This window comes from Ruditapes philippinarum, unplaced genomic scaffold (genome assembly GCF_026571515.1).
Source record: "Ruditapes philippinarum isolate M1 unplaced genomic scaffold, ASM2657151v2 ctg2629_1_1_1_1, whole genome shotgun sequence".
Lineage (NCBI taxonomy): Eukaryota > Metazoa > Mollusca > Bivalvia > Venerida > Veneridae > Ruditapes > Ruditapes philippinarum.
In genome coordinates this window covers 34,892-57,909 of record NW_026853617.1, presented here as the reverse complement: position 1 = coordinate 57,909, position 23,018 = coordinate 34,892, and the positions used below count along the sequence as shown (strand labels likewise).

At 33.0% G+C, this 23,018-nt stretch overlaps 1 protein-coding gene across 4 annotated transcripts in view; it reads right to left on the bottom strand.

Annotated features, from left to right (window-relative positions):
- The window catches only part of LOC132737374 (uncharacterized), a 48,505-nt gene extending 26,620 nt beyond the window's left edge, over positions 1–21,885 (bottom strand). Inside the window, exon 1 of one of the 4 annotated variants that reach the window (XM_060724648.1) lies at positions 21,787–21,885. The gene's annotated coding sequence lies outside the window, so the exon portion shown is untranslated. Of the gene's footprint in view, positions 1–2,618; positions 2,717–8,625; positions 8,649–14,129; positions 14,153–21,786 lie in introns of those variants that run through there. The other 3 variants (XM_060724652.1, XM_060724651.1, XM_060724649.1) reach the window with 3 other exon arrangements.
- Between the last annotated feature and the right edge of the window lie 1,133 nt (positions 21,886–23,018).

Sequence of the window (23,018 nt, the reverse complement as noted above, 5' to 3'; positions counted from 1 at the left end):
TATAAAATGATACGAAATAAACAAATCATGCGTCTATTGATCTTAAATAATGTGACTAACATCATTTAATATACTTATTTGCAATTTTAAGTAAAAGCTGCATTGTATTCCGAAAACGTGCAGTTATTTTTATACGATGTCCGAAACTATATTTGTAAAAACGCTCGTGCTTAACAATGAATTATGACTCGTATCAGCCACCGTATATACTAATAAAACTCCAGACAATACAGCAATGGTATTCTGGTATTATCCTTCAGTCGAGTAATCTATCAAGTCTACTCTGTCAGGGACAAAATAAATTAACCACAAGCTCTTGACACACAAGAACACAGATCTTTCTTCCGGTTTCAGTTTACTTTCGTTTTTTTAGATCTACTAGTAAAGTTTTTAGCGCCAGGTCATCTTTTATGTACGTACTATAGTGTAATTTTAGCATACAGCTGACCATCGTTTGACAACGTACAAGAAATAAAGAGGTTTTCGCAAGGTGGCATTTCCTTACAGGTTATATATTACAGAATGATATTATCGAACAATGAGGTCCTTAAAAGCAATAATTGAGCCGCGTTTCGACAAAACCAACACAATGGGTTTGCGACCAGCATGGATCCAGACCAGCCTGCGCATCCGCGCAGTCTGATCAGGATCCATGCTGTTCGCTTACAAACCCTATAACAAGTAGAGAAACTGATAGAGAACTTACAGCATGGATCCTGATCAGACTGCGCGGATGCGCAGGCTGGTCTGGATCCGTGCTGGTCGCAAACCCATTATGTTGGTTTTGTCATGACGTGGCTAATATTATCACTGGTGATATTAATGATCGGGTGATATTTATCATCTCCATAAATACAATACAATATTCTATAACAATAATGTTATTGCTGAAAGGATAAAGAATATAAATTATGCTAAATTTATGTTCACATAACCCTGGAACGCTATATGAAACTCAATCTCCTTTTCCAATCTATACATGTATATATTTAAATGTGGTTGGCTGTAAAATTAACTGTAGTTTCATTTTCCTGAAAATCCGACCTATTCATTCGAAACCCTGTCTTAAGTAGCAGAATTTGTCTGACACGTGATCTGACTTCATCCCCTGTTCGCTCTTCAACTTCTTGAAATTATCTACCGGTTTGATTAATCTTCTTAATTATGTTTGAAACTATTAGGTTGTCCCTGATTTATCTTCCCAGGAATATACTTCAAACGTAATATACCGCCAGGAACAAAGTTAATAACACAAGCTCTCTCTCTTTAAAAGTCCTTGAGAGACTAATGACTTTATAATGAGGTAAAGTCAAAATGAAAAATCCGGGGGGGGGGGGGGGGGGGGGTGTTTTTGCACAACAACAACAACATCATCAATATTCAACTCAAATCAGAGAGTGTGATATAAGAGTGTCGCTTTAATTCAAATGCATGTAAAAGAAATCGTAATAAAGAGGTATGTACATGAACTTTTTGGCATTGCCTGTGAACCAGTCGCTTTAAAATATGGTCTGACAGTATTTTAAGAAAGTCCTCATAATCATCGTTCTCTCTTTATTTGTTGTTGTTTTTTTTTGTTTGTTTTTTTGTTGTTGTTGTTTTTTTGCATTTAGCACTGTTAACAGAAAAACATTGTGTGAAAATAAATTAAAAAAAAATAATGTTTTAAATCATATCATTGAAGTTATCAAACTCCTCAAAGTGGTTACTTCCCTTTATCAGTACAGTAATTATGCCGAAGAATGAATGGGAGATCACTGCGTGGACATTGTGAAGTTACATCGAGTGTATTCCTGAACCCATAATACCCTTGGATCGGTCACCTTACTTAGATACATTGCTAGAAAAAGGTGCAGAAGTATGTCATTAGGTCTTATTGGGCTGTCAAATTTGAGCTAAGCTGCGTATTCTATTGAATATCTATCTATACGTGTATATGTTCGCTAGAAATTGCTAAATGCCAAATACTTAGTCTAGTATTAAAGTTCTTCACGCAATAAGATTTAAATTTAAAGTTACCAATTTTGGAAATTAAAATTTTATTTTGTATTTTTGTCCTTGAGACACATTCAGGCATCAATCTGGAACTATTTATCTAATTTTTGTAAAAGAGTCACTTGGGGATCATTCTGGTAGAGTTTGGTTAAAATCCATTATGTAATTGCGGATAATCAAGAACGACCGACGACAGACGACAAACGACGGACACTTTGCTTTTCAAAAGATCACCTCTGAGCACTGTGCTCGGGTGAGCTTACAGATGGCGTGTTTATCAGCGTAAATATTTTGAAAGGATGAGTAATATCTGTAATAAGATGTCATCAATCAACTAGCTGATCAATGAGCTAATGTCGTCTACCTAATCTCACATTGTCGTCTGCCGGATATCATACAGTTATTTTAAGAATCTGCTTGATGCAAATAAAATGCAACGGAACAATGTTCCTGCTATCAGTGCTGGCTCTATAATACCCAAAGTGTTTTCCTGATTACTAACTCGGGCTTAACTCGTTACATTAATTTCACCCCTGATGCTTTAAATTGATTCAAGATAGCAAATCAGTTTGTCTTAATTATACGTATAATTCACAAACTAAGAACAATAAAAACATTCTTACCCTGGAATTAACTAAATTCCTTCTATATTACTAAAAATGTGTTCCTATTTTCCAATATCACGGTTTATGTAGAATAGAGGAGCAGCACTCTGTTAATATAAATATTTGATTTTCTACGAAAAACCAAAGACTTGCAGGTTAAAGGTTATTGGAAGAATCCACTGCAGAAAAGGGAAGGCGGTCATTCATTAGGCGTAATAAATGATAAAAAGACACCGAAAATCGGTAGGGAAAACAGTTTCAAACCTCAGCGGACTTGCAAACGGTACTGACAGAGGTGAAGTTGGTATGTCTTGTTTGTTTTTCGTTCAGGTGAGGGTAGCGTGACCTGTCTTTTTATTTCATTTCAATTTCCGGTTATTAAAAATTCCAGGGAAAATTTACTGTTTCTACTTTAAATTCATTTTCGGTTTGATGTTTGTGGTATGCTTGAAGATCTCAAGATATTCACTGTCTCGGAATTTGCCTTGTACGCACATTGAGCAAATCTTTTAGACAAAGAAAAATCAATTATTAACGCCTCGGAACCTACATCAAACCTTTCGACAAAATAAACAATGCGATGCATAGTAAATGCCTTTGTATCTTCCTTAAATGCGCATCAAACCATATAGACAAAAGAATCAATGATATATAAACTTTTGTATCTTCCTTAAATGCGCATCAAACCGTATAGACAAAAGAATCAATGATATATAAATCTTTGTATCTTTCTTAGATGCGCATCAATCATTAAAGACAAATGAATCAATGGCATATAGGCCTTTGAATATGACTTTAATGCAAATCAAACCTTTAAGACACAAGAATCAATGAATATTAGGCATTTAAGGCTGCATTGAACGCCAATCAAACCGAATCAATGAATATAGGATTTTGTATTTTCCTTAAATGCGCATCAAACCTTCAAAGACAAAAGAATTAATGGTATATAGGCCTTTGAATCCGTCTTGAACGCGCACCAAACAAAATCTATGAACTATAGGTTTTTGAATATTCCTTGAATGCGGATAAAACTTTTATAGACAAAAGAATAGATGATGTATGGCCGTTAAATCTGCCTTGACGCACATCAAACCTATTCAATGAACTTTAGGCTTTTGAGTCTGCGTTGAATGCGCCTCAAATCCTTTAGACAATAGAATCGCTGCTCACGTCGTTTTGCATTAAGTTATTTCTTTGGCAAAATGCCTTCCTTTGGAAAAAAAATAATACCCCTCTTAGAGGGACTCCACTGAGGATTTTTGACAGAACGGGACTTGACATAATTTTTCTAGATATACATGTATATTCCATTTGATGCGAGTCTTGGCAAATAACTTTAGTGCAAAATTTCAGATCATTCACTCACTCCGTTTTTCCAAAGTAAATTTTTCTAATCAAGAAAAATGACTAAAAATTGAAAAGCTTTGCAACGATTTTCACACATAAAGGGCTACGAATAGAACGAAAGAAAACAATTATCGATTTATCTATGAGTATATTTTTAATAACCTTTACATATCTTTCTGTTTTAAAGTCTATGTAAAAATCTAATGTTATAATTCCAGGCTTTGAACCGCAGTTCCTTTAATAATAAATGAAGTACCGTTTGAACATAGATTAAACTCATTAGAACAATTTCAACGCATCTATTTTCAAGATTTTCTATGTCTTAATGAGAAGTCTGGTATATGACTCCATTAATTTCCCACGTAATTTTCAGCATTAAACAGCAGAGTGCGGCTCATTTGTATATTGACAGTGTCATTTCATGCGTTATGCTAAACTTTTTAAGTTATGTGTCACACGATCGGATCAGAGTTCTCAACAAATCTGTAATCGAGTTGTTCATAGCTTTAGGTATTATTACTGTATTTGATATCATTTCATCGTGACTGTCTCCCTAGATATATTGAAAAGTAAAATGATATTTGCATTGATATACGTATCAAGCTATATATCAGAACATTGACTGTTATACCAGATTAAAACAGAACATCATAAACACAAAGGTTTTGAGATTTAAAAATAAAACTATTTTTGGGGTATAATGGGCCTTTAAATATTTAATATTTATTATTCGCCACATTATCGAAGAGAAACTTCCAGACAAACTTGTCTCAAGCAATTAGTGCATTAAGTTAACTGAACAATAAGTAAAACTTTGGTTATTAAACTGAGGTTTTGTAATAATAATATACATATACACATTTAATGAATATGTTGATATTTCCGGGTGTTATAATTTGTTTTAATAGCACTTGGCACTTTCATGATTACAGTGACTGTGGCAACTTTAGTTTTGCTACACCGCATTTATAAGACACCAATGATACTCAAATTTATTCCAATAGAGAAAAAAGCAAAAAAAAGCGGTATATAACATACATTGACAACAAATAGATCAGCACGGAATTGTTTCATTATTAAATGATAGGTCTCTATCTTTGCTTATAAAGTGTAGACAAATTTATATGCGACATAAATTACGATCATAAGAATAAACAAATATATTAGCCAATTGTAATCTGGATTTATAACCGTAATATAGGTACAAGTAAATAACGATTACCCTCTATTTTGGCTTCCTATTTTAGAATTTAAGAACATTGCAAACACACGTAATTGACGTCCTTTAAATAGTAACTTGATGATGTAATATATTACTATGGTGGGCATTTGGGAGCACAGTTATTCTGAATTTATTTACTACGCTGTTTATTTTTTATTAACAAGCTCCAATTCCTATTGCAAGATAGCTCAAACAGGACATAGATTTGTTACTACACTTAATAAATTTGTAGAGTGTTTAAGTCACACTGCATATATTAATTATATGGTGGATTACAAAATTTACTGGTGGATCCCCTTCGTGCAATCTTTCAAGCAAGAGCAGAACATTGAGTAGAACAGCCGACGTTATGTCGACAAGCTTGATGACTTATTCACACGGAAGAATCCAAAATTCCTGTTGGTAATTGAATACACGCCAGTGAGGGTCAGAAACTTTTAATGGCAATGTCATTAAATTGATAAAGCAAAGGCAATGATTAATAGAAATTATCACAATAATTATCTTATCAACATTCAATTCTTTGGCGTGGCAATGCCAAGGCAACCAAGTGCTATTTCATTTTTACTAACAAGTCTTAGATCACACTTAAAACTGAGCTCACGTGTATTATTGTTTTTTATCTTTGTACAATAAACTGGTAGTTACTTGCGGAATGGAGAATTTTCGATGACAAAATTCAAAATTCTGAAGAAATGCAAACATTCACAACAAACCCATACACTACTAGTCACAAACAAATACTCGTTCAATACTCGTTTACACCAAAACACTTGCAAATCTAGGATGAAATCATCGATTTCCAGAGAAAAATACGTATAGTATCCAACATGAATAATATGATTGTTTACCTATAAAATGATACGAAATAAACAAATCATGCGTCTATTGATCTTAAATAATGTGACTAACATCATTTAATATACTTATTTGCAATTTTAAGTAAAAGCTGCATTGTATTCCGAAAACGTGCAGTTATTTTTATACGATGTCCGAAACTATATTTGTAAAAACGCTCGTGCTTAACAATGAATTATGACTCGTATCAGCCACCGTATATACTAATAAAACTCCAGACAATACAGCAATGGTATTCTGGTATTATCCTTCAGTCGAGTAATCTATCAAGTCTACTCTGTCAGGGACAAAATAAATTAATCACAAGCTCTTGACACACAAGAACACAGATCCTTCTTCCGGTTTCAGTTTCTTTTCGTTTTTTTTAGATCTACTAGTAAAGTTTTTAGCGCCAGGTCATCTTTTATGTAAGTACTACAGTGTAATTTTAGCATACATCTAACCATCGTTTGACAACGTACAAGAAATAAAGAGGTTTTCGCAAGGTGGCATTTCCTTACAGGTTATATATTACAGAATGATATTATCGAACAATGAGGTCCTTAAAAGCAATAATTGAGCCGCGTTTCGACAAAACCAACATAATGGGTTTGCGACCAGCATGGATCCAGACCAGCCTGCGCATCCGCGCAGTCTGATCAGGATCCATGCTGTTCGCTTACAAACCCTATAACAAGTAGAGAAACTGATAGAGAACTTACAGCATGGATCCTGATCAGACTGCGCGGATGCGCAGGCTGATCTGGATCCGTGCTGGTCGCAAACCCATTATGTTGGTTTTGTCATGACGTGGCTAATATTATCACTGGTGATATTAATGATCGGGTGATATTTATCATCTCCATAAATACAATACAATATTCTATAACAATAATGTTATTGCTGAAAGGATAAAGAATATAAATTATGCTAAATTTATGTTCACATAACCCTGGAACGCTATATGAAACTCAATCTCCTTTTCCAATCTATACATGTATATATTTAAATGTGGTTGGCTGTAAAATTAACTGTAGTTTCATTTTCCTGAAAATCCGACCTATTCATTCGAAACCCTGTCTTAAGTAGCAGAATTTGTCTGACACGTGATCTGACCGCATCCCCTGTTCGCTCTTCAGCTTCTTGAAATTATCTACCGGTTTGATTAATCTTCTTAATTATGTTTGAAACTATTAGGTTGTCCCTGATTTATCTTCCCAGGAATATACTTCAAACGTAATATACTGCCAGGAACAAAGTTAATAACACAAGCTCTCTCTCTTTAAAAGTCCTTGAGAGACTAATGACTTTATAATGAGGTAAAGTCAAAATGAAAAATCCGGGGGGGGGGAGGAGGGGGTGTTTTTGCACAACAACAACAACATCATCAATATTCAACTCAAATCAGAGAGTGTGATATAAGAGTGTCGCTTTAATTCAAATGCATGTAAAAGAAATCGTAATAAAGAGGTATGTACATGAACTTTTTGGCATTGCCTGTGAACCAGTCGCTTTAAAATATGGTCTGACAGTATTTTAAGAAAGTCCTCATAATCATCGTTCTCTCTTTATTTGTTGTTGTTTTTTTTTGTTTGTTTTTTTGTTGTTGTTGTTTTTTTGCATTTAGCACTGTTAACAGAAAAACATTGTGTGAAAATAAATTAAAAAAAAAATAATGTTTTAAATCATATCATTGAAGTTATCAAACTCCTCAAAGTGGTTACTTCCCTTTATCAGTACAGTAATTATGCCGAAGAATGAATGGGAGATCACTGCGTGGACATTGTGAAGTTACATCGAGTGTATTCCTGAACCCATAATACCCTTGGATCGGTCACCTTACTTAGATACATTGCTAGAAAAAGGTGCAGAAGTATGTCATTAGGTCTTATTGGGCTGTCAAATTTGAGCTAAGCTGCGTATTCTATTGAATATCTATCTTTACGTGTATATGTTCGCTAGAAATTGCTAAATGCCAAATACTTAGTCTAGTATTAAAGTTCTTCACAGAAGAAGATTTAGATTCAAAGTGACCAATTTAGGAAATTAAAATTTTAGTTTGTATTTTTGCCCTTGCGACACATTCAGGCAGAAATCTGGAACTTTTTATCTAATTTTTGTAAAAGAGTCACTTGGTGATCATTCTTGTAGAGTTTTGTTAAAATCCGGATAATCAAGAACGACCGAAGACAGACGACAAAAGACGGACACTTTGCCTTCACAAAAGATCATCTCTGAGCACTGTGCTCAGGTGAGCTTACAGATGGCGTGTTTATCCGCGCAAATATTTTGAAAGGATGAGTAATATCTGTAATAAGATGTCATCAATCAACTAGCTGATCAATGAGCTAATGTCGTCTGCCTAATCTCGCATTGTCGTCTGCCGGATATCATACAAGTATTTTAAGAATCTTCTTGATGCAAATAAAATGCAACAATGTTCCTGCTATCCGAGCTGCCTCTATAATATCCAAAGATTTTTCCTGATTACTAACTGGGGCTTAACACGTGAAATTAATTTTACCCCTGGTGCTTAGAATTGATTCAAGATATAAAATCAGTTTGTCTTAATAATACGTATCATTCACAAACAAAAAACAATAAAAACATTCTTACCCTGGAATTAACTAAATTCCTTCTAGATTACTAAAAATCTGTTCCTATTCTCCAATATCAAATATCACGGTTTATACAGAATAGAGGAGCAGCACTCTGTTAATATAAATATTTGATTTTCTACGAAAAACCAAAGACTTGCAGGTTAAAGGTTATTGGAAGAATTTACTATAGAAAAGGGAAGGCGGTCATTCATTAGGCGTAATAAATGATAAAAAGACACCGAAAATCGGTAGGGAAAACAGTTTCAAACCTCAGCGGACTTGCAAACGGTACTGACAGAGGTGAAGTTGGTATGTCTTGTTTGTTTTTCGTTCAGGTGAGGGTAGCGTGACCTGTCTTTTTATTTCATTTCAATTTCCGGTTATTAAAAATTCCAGGGAAAATTTACTGTTTCTACTTTAAATTCATTTTCGGTTTGATGTTTATGGTATGCTTGAAGATCTCAAGATATTCACTGTCTCGGAATTTGCCTTGTACGCACATTGAGCAAATCTTTTAGACAAAGAAAAATCAATTATTAACGCCTCGGAACCTACATCAAACCTTTCGACAAAATAAACAATGCGATGCATAGTAAATGCCTTTGTATCTTCCTTAAATGCGCATCAAACCATATAGACAAAAGAATCAATGATATATAAACTTTTGTATCTTCCTTAAATGCGCATCAAACCGTATAGACAAAAGAATCAATGATATATAAATCTTTGTATCTTTCTTAGATGCGCATCAATCATTAAAGACAAATGAATCAATGGCATATAGGCCTTTGAATATGACTTTAATGCAAATCAAACCTTTAAGACACAAGAATCAATGAATATTAGGCATTTAAGGCTGCATTGAACGCCAATCAAACCGAATCAATGAATATAGGATTTTGTATTTTCCTTAAATGCGCATCAAACCTTCAAAGACAAAAGAATTAATGGTATATAGGCCTTTGAATCCGTCTTGAACGCGCACCAAACAAAATCTATGAACTATAGGTTTTTGAATATTCCTTGAATGCGGATAAAACTTTTATAGACAAAAGAATAGATGATGTATGGCCGTTAAATCTGCCTTGACGCACATCAAACCTATTCAATGAACTTTAGGCTTTTGAGTCTGCGTTGAATGCGCCTCAAATCCTTTAGACAATAGAATCGCTGCTCACGTCGTTTGCATTAAGTTATTTCTTTGGCAAAATGCCTTCCTTTGGAAAAAAAAAAATACCCCTCTTAGAGGGACTCCACTGAGGATTTTTGACAGAACGGGACTTGACATAATTTTTCTAGATATACATGTATATTCCATTTGATGCGAGTCTTGGCAAATAACTTTAGTGCAAAATTTCAGATCATTCACTCACTCCGTTTTTCCAAAGTAAATTTTTCTAATCAAGAAAAATGACTAAAAATTGAAAAGCTTTGCAACGATTTTCACACATAAAGGGCTACGAATAGAACGAAAGAAAACAATTATCGATTTATCTATGAGTATATTTTTAATAACCTTTACATATCTTTCTGTTTTAAAGTCTATGTAAAAATCTAATGTTATAATTCCAGGCTTTGAACCGCAGTTCCTTTAATAATAAATGAAGTACCGTTTGAACATAGATTAAACTCATTAGAACAATTTCAACGCATCTATTTTCAAGATTTTCTATGTCTTAATGAGAAGTCTGGTATATGACTCCATTAATTTCCCACGTAATTTTCAGCATTAAACAGCAGAGTGCGGCTCATTTGTATATTGACAGTGTCATTTCATGCGTTATGCTAAACTTTTTAAGTTATGTGTCACACGATCGGATCAGAGTTCTCAACAAATCTGTAATCGAGTTGTTCATAGCTTTAGGTATTATTACTGTATTTGATATCATTTCATCGTGACTGTCTCCCTAGATATATTGAAAAGTAAAATGATATTTGCATTGATATACGTATCAAGCTATATATCAGAACATTGACTGTTATACCAGATTAAAACAGAACATCATAAACACAAAGGTTTTGAGATTTAAAAATAAAACTATTTTTGGGGTATAATGGGCCTTTAAATATTTAATATTTATATTCGCAACATTAACGAAGAGAAACTTCCAGACTAACTTGTCTCAAGCAATTAGTGCATTAAGTTAAGTGAACAATAAATTAAACTGAGGTTTTGTAATTATATACATACACGTTTAATGAAAATGTTGATATTTCCGGGTGTTATAATTTGTTTTAATAGCACTTGGCACTTTCATGATTACAGTGATTGTGGCAACTTAAGTTTTGCTACATCGCATTTATAAGACACCAATGATACTCAAATTTATTCCAAAAGAGAAAAAAGCAAAAAAAAGCGGTATATAACATACATTGACAACAAATAGATCAGCACGGAATTGTTTCATTATTAAATGATAGGTCTCTATCTTTGCTTATAAAGTGTAGACAAATTTATATGCGACGTAAATTACAATCATAAGAATAAACAAATATATTAGCCAATTGTTATCTGGATTTATAACCGTAATATAGGTACAAGTAAATAACGATTACCCTCTATTTTGGCTTCCTATTTTAGAATTTAAGAACATTGCAAACACACGTAATTGACGTCCTTTAAATAGTAACTTGATGATGTAATACATAATTATGGTGGGCATTTGGGAACACAGTGATTCTAAATTTCTTTACTACGCTGTAGTTTTTTTATAAACAAGGTCCAATTTCTATTGCAAGATTCCTCAAACAGGACTAAGATATTTTACTAAACTTAATAAATTTGTAGAGTGTTTAAGTCACACTGCATGTATTAATCATATGGTGAATTGCAAAGTTTACTGGTGAACCCCCTTCAGCAAGAGCGGAACATTGAGTATAACAGCCGACATTATATCGGCAAGCTTGATGACTTATTCACACGGAAGAACCAAAAATTCCTGTCTTTAATTGAATACACGTCAGTGAGGGACAAGAAATTTGAAGTCAGTAACTTTTCATGGCAATGTCATTAAATTGATAAAGCAAAGACAACGACCAATAGAAAATACCACAATAATTATATTATCAACATTTAATTTTTTGCGTGGCAATGCCAAGGCAACCAAGTGCTATTTCACTATTTTTACTAACTAGTCTTAGATCACACTTAAAACTGAGCTCACGTGTATTAATGTTTTCTTTTTTCTTTTTGTACAATAAACTGATACAGTTACTTGTGGAATGGAGAATGTTTCGTACTTTTTTATTAAAATCTTCAGAATTATGAATAAATGCATATTACATATACAAAACAAAACAATTCACTACTAGTCACAAACAAACGTTCAATAAACACTTGCAAATCTAGGATGACATAATCGATTTTCCAGAGAAAAATACGAATAGTATCCAACATGAATAATATGATTGTTTACCTATAAAAATGATACGAAATAAACAAATCATGAGTCTATTGATCTTAAATAATGTGACTAACATCATTTAATATACTTATTTGCAAATTTAAGTAAAAGCTGCATTGTATTCCAAAAACGTGCAGTTATTTTTATACGATGTCCGAAACTATATTTTTAAAAACGCTCGTGCTTAACAATGAATTATGACTCGTATCAGCCACCGTATATACTAATAAAAACACTCTTTTCTCCAGACAATACAGCAATGGTATTCTGGTATTATCCTTCAGTGGAGTAATCTATCAAGTCTACCCTGTCAGGGACAAAATAAATTAATCACAAGCTCTTGACACACAAGAACACCTATCTTTCTTCCGGTTTCAGTTTCTTTTCGTTTTTTTTTTTAGATCTACTAGTAAAGTTTTTAGCGCCAGGTCGTCTTTTATGTAAGTACTATAGTGTAATTTTAGCATACATTTAACCATCGTTTGACAATGTTCAAGAAATAAAGAGGTTTTCGCAAGGTGGCATTTCCTTACAGGTTATATATTACAGAATGATATTATCGAACAATGAGGTCCTTAAAAGCAATAATTGAGCCGCGTCACGACAAAACCAACATAATGGGTTTGCGACCAGCATGGATCCAGACCAGCCTGCGCATCCGCGCAGTCTGATCAGGATACATGCTGTTCGCTTACAAACCCTATAACAAGTAGAGAAACTGATAGCGAACAGCATGGATCCTGATCAGACTGCGCGGATGCGCAGGCTGGTCTGGACCCATGCTGGTCGCAAACCCATTATGTTGGTTTTGTCGTGACGCGGCTCATATTATCTCTGGTGATATTTATGATCGGGTGATATTTATCATCTCCATAAATACAATATAACAATAATGTTATTTCTGAAAGGATAAAGAATATAAATTATGCTAAATTTATGTTCACATAACCCTCGAACGCTATATGAAACTCATTCTCCGTTTCCAATCTATACTTGTATGTAATAAAATGTGGTTGGCTGTAAAATTAACTGTAGTTTCAATTTTCCGTAAATCCGACCTATTCATCCGAAACCCTGTCTTAAGTAGCAGAATTTGTCTGACACGTGATCTGACCGCATCCCATGTTCTCTCTTCAACTTCTTGAAATTATCTACCGGTTTGATTAATCTTCTTAATTATGTTTGAAACTATTAGGTTTTCCCTGATTTATCTTCCCAGGAATATACTTCAAACGTCATATACTGCCAGGAACAAAGTCAATAAGGGAAGCTTTCTCTATTTAAAAATCCTTGAGGGATTAATGACTTTATAATGAGGTAAAGTCAAAATGAAAAATCAAGAAGGGGGGGGGGGTGTTTTTGCATAACAACAACATCATCAATATTCAACTCAAATCAGAGATTGTGATATAAAAGTGTCGCTTTAATTCGTAAATCGTAATAAAGAAGTATGTACATAAAATTTTTGGCATTGCCTGTGAACCAGTCGCTTTAAACAACATTGACATGAGTTATAAGTCCTCGTAATCATTGCTCTCTTTATTTATTTATTTAGAAATTAAAATTTTGTATTTTTGCCCTTGCGACACATTCAGGCATCAATCTGGAACTATTTATCTAATTTTTGTAAAAGAGTCACTTGGGGACCATTCTTGTAGAGTTTGGTTAAAATCCATTATGTAATTGTGGATAATCACGAAAGACAGCCGACAAACGACGGAAACTTTGCAAACAAAAAATCATCTCTGAGCACCGTGCTCAGGTGAGCTTGCAGACGGCGTGTTTATCAGCGTAAATATTTTGAAAGGATGAGTAATAATTGTAATAATATGTCATCAATCAACTAGCTGATCAATGAGCTAATATCGTCTGCCTCATCTCGCATTGTCGTATGTCGGATATCATACAAGTATTTTAAGAATCTGCTTGATGCAAATAAAATACAAAGGAACAATGTTCCTGCTATCAGTGCCGGCTCTATATTATCCAAAGATTTTTCCTGGTTACTTACTCGGGCTTAACACGTGAAATTAATTTTACCGCTGGTGATTTAAATTGATTCAAGATAGAAAATCAGTTTGTCTTCACTAACTAAGAACAATAAAAACATTCTTACCCCGGACTTAACTAAATTCCTTCTAGATTACTAAAAATCTTTTCTTATTTTCCAATATCACGGTTTATGTAGAATACTGTAGAGGAGCAGCACTCTGTTAATATAAATATTTGATTTTCTACGAAAAACCAAAGCAGGTTAAAGGTTATTGGAAGAATCTACTATAGAAAAGGGAAGGCGGTCATTCATTTGGCGTAATAAAATGATAAAAAGACACCGCTTTGTAGTAATGTACGTGTACGAGTTCGAAAGAGGAGAAAAGTCAAAACGTTAACAGCGTTAGTTTATTATTGTGAAATAGCAACACATTATACATCTTAGAAACAGTGCATACTTTAAACCTGACAAAAATGTTATAATTTTTTACACTGTCATTTTGTAATCAAAACGCCAAACGGAAATAACCGTTGAAAATATTTCCCAGAATCCTACTCAGATGCAGACGACATCTGGACAAAACTAAATAAATATTATTGATTGTATCTCGCCGGAAAGTCATTTTGTGTCATAGGATCACATCTTTGGGGAATCAATGACACGTCACTGATCACTTATGTGATATTATACTCCAAACCTCTAGCCAGACAAAATCGTTTCTGTCATAACATAAAGTAATTGTCACTTAGATAGATTGATTTTCATCATTCAAAGTAACCAACTATTTCTAACTCTTTGCGTTGATTGAATACATATCAATTAAGTCTCTTCATTCTTTCTTTTTTCTCTAAAAATTGAATTATGAATAAATATGTATACTACAGAATTTCGCTGCTTGAAATTATAAAAGCATAATTGAAGAAAAAAAACGTTGGAATTCCATAATATTGAAGCAAACAATAGAATAAAATGTACATAAGTTACCAATATGCAATTGAACCAGAATGTCAATTTATTGTTAAATAGTAAGAAGTTAATAATATAATACAAATGTATTAAACGAATTGTCATTGAAAAACTACAATTCAACAAAAACAGTGACAATTCCCTTTCCAATGATAGTGACCTAAGTAAATAATTATGTCTTCACTTGCAAATCTATACTTTGTCATATGATTGTCATTAATGTATATTTCTCTCGCTCCTCTTTGGTATTATACAGTATATATATAAACTTGTTCAGGTTCAATATCTTTGTCATAAAATGAGTGTAAATCTCGTTCCTCTTTGGTATTATACAGTATATATAAACTTGTTCAGGTTCAATATCTTTGTCATAAAATGAGTGTAAATTTCGTCCCTCTTTGGTATTATACAGTATATATAAACTTGTTCATGTTCAATATCTTTGTCATAAAATGTGTGTAAATTTCGCTCCTCTTTGGTATTATACAGTATATAAAAACTTGTTCAGGTTCAATATCTTTGTCATAAAACGTGTGTAAATCTCGCTCCTCTTTGGTATTATACAGTATATAAAAACTTGTTCATGTTCAATATCTTTGTAATAAAATGTGTGTAAATCTCGCTCCTCTTTGGTATTATACAGTATATATAAACTTGTTCAGGTTCAATATCTTTGTCATAAAATGTGTGTAAATCTCGCTCCTCTTTGGTATCATACATTATATACAAACTTGTTCAGGTTCAATATCTTTGTCATAAAATGTGTGTAAATCTCGCTTCTCTTTGGTATTATACAGTATATATAAACTTGATCAGGTTCACTATCTTTGTCATAAAACGTGTGTAAATCTCGCTCCTCTTTGGTATCATACAGTATATACAAACTTGTTCAGGTTCAATATCTTTGTCATAAAATGTGTGTAAATCTCGCTTCTCTTTGGTATTATACAGTATATATAAACTTGATCAGGTTCACTATCTTTGTCATAAAATATGCGTAAATGGCTGATAAGAATCATTGTCTTTGGTTTAGCAATTCACGCGAAATTCCGCCAAGAATAGAACGTTAATGCATCTTTTTCGTGCATTAACACCTGTAGAAGGGTGCGGGAAATTAATAATTCCTCGTATTTTTGCTATTAGATTTGTGCATAAAATTATATGTCTAATTCCGCAATACCGCGTTTCGTTACCTGTTTTTCGTAATAAAGAGATCATTTTGACATGTTTTCACGTGCTAGTGCGATGCCATTTGACAGCCGCCATTCAAGTAAGCTAGTTTTACTTGGCTCATGTTGAAAATCGTGCAACGATGCCGATTTTATCCGTTCATTTATGTTTTCTTCTCCGTCAATGTATACCTGTGTGAGTAACAGCTTTTATATGCAAGATTTAAATTAAATGCTTTCAAATCCAATGTTTTTTATTTAAAAAATGGATTCCAACTATCCAACAATCGCAAGATATCGGCCCTTTCCGTGAACCTCCGGATAAGGTTTGATTATAGAGCTGACCGAAAGTACTTTCGTTTCTGTGTTGATCTGCAATATGGCGGAAATCAAACTAAATTCATGACAATGCGGGGCACATGTTACTTTTCAAGCCATATTTTAACCAGATGAATGGACGCTTGGACTGGTCTAACTAAGTGACTCAAATGATGTAATCTATTAAAGCCAAGAACAGTCCGGTCAATGTTTAGTTTGACTAAGGATTCATGGATAGGTGCATGATTAAAGTTGCCATGAATACCAGCGAGGTGATCCGAGAAAATACCGAGCTTGAAATTTACAACGTAAACACAAGTTGTAGACTTTTACAGACATTTAAAATTACGCATCAATCACTTATCTTCTGTTAAAGAAACATGTGGATAGGGGTCTTTGAAATCTAAAACCGCTATATCAATTAGCACAGAAATGACTAATACATTGTATTCGCACATTCTATTTAAATATGATCCATTGATGACTTTCTATCATTAAAAGCCTATTACAAAAACATTATTTTGTTACATATTGTCAACAATTAAACACCGGTGCTACGCCAGAACTAATGTAGTTGTTTTTTGGGTGCATGCGATTTCTGAAACCCTGTGAAAAATGATAGCGACTTAGACAGCTTTACAAGAAACGGTGTAACGTGAGACTGTCAGAGTCGTAACACTTAGTCACTGCATACGCCTTTTACGGTTTTTTATGCCCCCGCCATATAATGGCAGGGGCATATAGTGTTACCCTGTTCCGTCATTCCGTCATTCCGTCCTTCCGTCCTCATCAGTTTCCGTTCATTATCTTAATAACCGTTGCACATATTGAACTCAAATTTGACGTATGGATATGTCATGAGAAAATACAGGTCAAGTTCGAAATTGGTCATGGTTCGATGATTTTTGGCAGAGTTATGCCCCTTTTACATTGAAAATAATATGAAATTTTCAGTTTCCGTTCATTATCTCCCAAACGCTACAAAACATTCAATTCAAACTTGACATATGGATATGTCATTAGAAAATACAGGTCAAGTTCGAAATTGGTCATGGTTGGATGATTTTTGGCAGAGTTATGCCCCTTTCACTTTGAAAATAATATGAAATTTTCAGTTTCCGTTCATTATCTCCCCAATCGTACAACACATTCAGCTCAAACGTGACATATCGATACGTCAAACGAATGCGCAGGTCAAGTTCAAATTTGGTCATGGTTCGATGATTTTTGGCAGAGTTATGCCCCTTTTACTTTGAAAATAATATGAACTTTTCAGTTTCCGTTTATAATCTCCCCAACAGTATTAAACATTCAACTCAAATTTGACATATTGATACGTCAAAGGAATGCGCAGGTCAATTTCAAATTTGGTCATGGTTGGATGATTTTTGGCAGAGTTATGCCCCTTTCACTTTAAAAATAATATGAAATTTTCAGTTTCCGTTTATTATCTCCCCAACAATATTACACATTCAACTCAAATTTGACATATGGATATGTTTTTGGAATGCGCAGACCAAGTTTGAATCTGGTCATGGTTCAATGATTTTTGGCAGAGTAATGCCCCTTTCACTTTGAAAATGATATGAAATTTACAGTTTCTGTTCATTAACTCCCCAATGGTACAACACATTCAACTCAAACTTGACATATGGATACGTCAAAGGAATGCGCAGGTCAAGTTCAAATTTGGTCATGGTTCGATGATTTTTGGCAGAGTTATGCCCCTTTCACTTTGAAAATAATATGAAATTTTCAGTTTCCGTTCATTATCTCCCCAATCGTACAACACATTCAGCTCAAACTTGACATATGGATATGTCATTAGAAAATACAGGTCAAGTTCGAAATTGGTCATGGTTGGATGATTTTTGGCAGAGTTATGCCCTTTTCACTTTGAAAATAATATGAAATTTTCAGTTTCCGTTCATTATCTCCCCAATCGTACAACACATTCAGCTCAAACGTGACATATCGATACGTCAAACGAATGCGCAGGTCAAGTTCAAATTTGGTTCATGGTTCGATGATTTTTGGCAGAGTTTAGCCCCTTTTACTTTGAAAATAATATGAACTTTTCAGTTTCCGTTTATTATCTCCCCAACAGTATTAAACATTCAACTCAAATTGACATATTGATACGTCAAAGGAATGCGCAGGTCAATTTCAAATTTGTCATGGTTGGATGATTTTTGGCAGAGTTATGCCCCTTTCACTTTAAAAATAATATGAAATTTTCAGTTTCCGTTTATTATCTCCCAACAATATTACACATTCAACTCAAATTTGACATATGGATATGTTTTTGGAATGCGCAGGACCAAGTTTGAATCTGGTCATGGTTCAATGATTTTTGGCAGAGTAATGCCCCTTTCACTTTGAAAATGATATGAAATTTACAGTTTCTGTTCATTAACTCCCCCAATGGTACAACACATTCAACTCAAACTTGACATATGGATACGTCAAAGGAATGCGCAGGTCAAGTTCAAATTTGGTCATGGTTCGATGATTTTTGGCAGAGTTATGCCCCTTTCACTTTGAAAATAATATGAAATTTTCAGTTTCCGTTCATTATCTCCCCAATCGTACAACACATTCAGCTCAAACTTGACATATCGATACGTCAAACGAATGCGCAGGTCAAGTTCAAATTTGGTCATGGTTCGATGATTTTTGACAGAGTTATGCCCCTTTTACTTTGAAAATAATATGAAATTTTCAGTTTCCGTTTATTATCTCCCCAACAGTATTAAACATTCAACTCAAATTTGACATATTGATACGTCAAAGGAATGCGCAGGTCAATTTCAAATTTGGTCATGGTTGGATGATTTTTGGCAGAGTTATGCCCCTTTGACTTTAAAAATAATATGAAATTTTCAGTTTCCGTTTATTATCTCCCCAACAATATTACACATTCAACTCAAATTTGACATATGGATATGTTTTTGGAATGCGCAGACCAAATTTAATCTGGTCATGGTTCAATGATTTTTGGCAGAGTAATGCCCCTTTCACTTTGAAAATGATATGAAATTTACAGTTTCTGTTCATTATCAACCCAACAGTGTTACATATTCAACTCAAAATTGACATATGGATATGATTCAAGATTCAAGATTTTATTTTCAAAACACCAGAAGGTCATAGACCCATGTGGCCAACATTTACATACTATATATGGCTACAGCAATTTAACATTTAATAATAATAATTACATATTCAAACATGCATACATACATACATTACATACATATATATATATATACATAAGTACGCTCATAAATTTGCATATATACCATCTACACATATGTATACACATATATTTTCGCATATGTATAAGCACTGCTACATGCAACCTGTTTTTTTTTTAATAATATTGATATGCTCCAACATTTTTTTGTAACATAATAGACAGAATAAACATTTTTAATATTCAATACACTTGTATGTGCATATACAGCATAGTGCAGTAAAGTAAGTAGTAGTAAGAAAAATGATTCCATATCTAGTCACAACTTGCTCGAAAACGAAAGTGGAAAGTTGGTGACCAATATGGATTTTATTTCAAAAATTTTAAATCATAAATGTAAAATGTCAATCGGACATAAAATAAATACGAATTCTTATTCCATGTCCAGTCAAAACTTGCACAAAAACGAAACTAGCAAGTTGATTGACATATGGATTTACTATAATTTTACATAATGAGATTACATTTTACAAAGCTAAGTGATAAACAATAAAGGCATATAAGAGTCATACTAACAAAATTCACATCATTACATCTTGAAAAATCAGTTTAAGAATAGTTATCTCTGTAAAGTTCGTTTGTTCTTAATGTAAATGCTTTTTCTACATATGTACTTAAATTTCTTATGACACGCTTACATTCTGTAGTAATTAATTCAACAAATTTTTGCATATTTGGTCGTCTGTAATAATAGACTGGTACAAATTGTCTTCTCAAATCATTATATAAAACACATTCTAAAACAAAATGAATATTCGTCTTCTAATTTTATCGCAAAAAGTACATTTTCCGTTCATTTACTGGAGTGCTAACAGGTCTAGTCCATCGGCCACTTTCAATAAAAAAGTCTATGTGATGATACGCGTAATCGTGATAAAAAAACACGGAATTTTTTAACGTTTACCAAATCAAGATATGGTTGAAATCTGTGGTTTTAAAATGTATTTATAAAACAAAGCTCTACTTGAGTTATTTAGTCTACCAGACCAGTTTTGTAAAAACTGATCCTTTAATCTTTGTTTCACAGTATATAAAAAAAAAGTTCAGAGTCTCCAACAGTCTGAAATAACCATACTTCATAAAAACCAAGAGTACATAATAATCTTTTCAATAATGAACACCAATTTATTCTGTTTGGGTTTTCAATAATATCTTGTTTCAACATTAAATACACCTTCTTAATATATTTGTTTTCATCTGTAGTCAACAATTTTATCCAAAATTTTATAATGTTATAATATCTCATATTTTGCAAAGGCATTCTTCCTAATTCACCATATATAAAGTCGTTTTGTGTGTTTTTCTTTACTCCTAATAGTCTTTTGCAAAATTGCATATGTAAACGTTCTACGGCCTTGCCTTGATTAAAACCCCATACTTCACTTCCATAATTTAAAATAGGTAATATCATTTTATCGAAAAGATCCAATTTATGCCTTACAGATATATCTGTGAATTTATATAAATATTTATATGTCAAAGGAATGCGCAGGTCAAGTTGGAATTTGGTCATGGTTCGATGATTTTTTGGCAGAGTTATGTCCCTTTCACTTTGAAAATAATATAGATACATCTTAGGAATAAGCAGTTTAAGTTTGAATTTGGTCGTGGTTCAATGATTTTGGACAAACTTATCTTTCCTGAATGTTGGAAAAATTTTGAACTTTCAGTTTCAGCACTCATACTTTTGTGGAAATGTATATAGCCATTATGTTGGCTACAAATATGCAATATGCTATTTTTAAAAGGTTAAGACTGAATTAAATTTCAGTGCCTTGAACATTGTATAAAAATGGTTTGTGTTAACATTGAAAAGTTTTGAACTTAGAATGAAAAAAATATTATTTTTTTTTGTGCAAACAAATTTGGAACTAAATATTATAACATTTGAAATTTTGGCTGCATGCGGGGGCATCCGTGGCATGATGACACATTTCTAGTTTCTTCTTATTTTCAGGGAGAATAATATATATAAAAAAAAACTTTCCAGTTATTTTAAAGTAACCTGTGCACAAGTCATTTAAACAGCTAAATTAATTGATAAATAAGTCATTAATGAGAATTTACTTACAGTTTTCTAGATTAGTAAATCTAAATCCAATCTATTTATTCTATCTTGAGATAACGTCTGCCGAATAGAATAGTTCAATCCGAACATCCACGTGGATTTTCCCTGTGCAGGTTCCCCATACACTGGGAGAAGTTAAAATGCGTATTCCAGTATTGTTTTTTGCCAGCTGTTTCGTTAATTGGCTTTGATTCTATTTTATGTATCGGTCTTTGTTGACGACAATGAATCGCTAATTGTTTTTCACAAGATCACTTTCCCTGACGTCACGACAACAACAAATATAGGAAGATATTATATAAGGTACACTCTTAGGCAATTTTTTTCAATGATAATGTTAAATTATTCAGTTACAATTCAAGGTCGATGAAGACAAATATGACATTGATATTTTCACTAGAAATATATACCGAAATATAATAAGATATTGAAAGTAGATTTGGTTTAGTTACGTTCAAAGAACAACATCATTGAAATTTCACGGCGGAAAATTTGTTTCATATATTGAACACAGAGTTACAAAAGAGGCAATAAAAGTTACTTAATGAAATATCTTTAAGATTCAATTATAAAGTTATTACAAATAAATAAATCTGAAAACTAAGATCTTTCTGCTGCGATTTTCAAATTCCTTTTGTATAGATCCATGTTTTAATTAAGTGCTATATTCGCATTTGCATATTTGTTTGGATAAAACAGGTGTAACTTATTTTGCCCTTTTAAATAACTGTTCATTATGCAGGGACATAAATTAAATACAAATTTATGGTGGAATTCGCTTTTACTTTTACAAAAATGTACATATATAACCTGGAAAACTTTTAAGAATTCCCAGATTTAACAAGTAAAAGACTATGGTTTTTCAATGATATAATAAATATTGACCACATAAAAAAGATAACAAGTAAAAGACTATGGTTTTTCAATGGTATAGTGAACATTGACCACATAAAAAGAAGTAAAGGACCACTGTTTGTCAATGGTATAATGAACACTGACCACACACAAAAAATAAGATAAAAACTTAAAGCAAGAATTACTCATTGATTCGTTCTAGTTCTTCAATGTCTTTCTTCAAAAGACTTGATCACATCTTACTGATTCTGCACTTTTACATCTTCCTAATTTAGTGATGTTATATTGATGTTAGATTTGTGTATTGAAGCCATTCTACGATAATATTGCAATCATTATGTTTGGGATGTAGTAGAGTTACGTTTAAACATCACCATTAT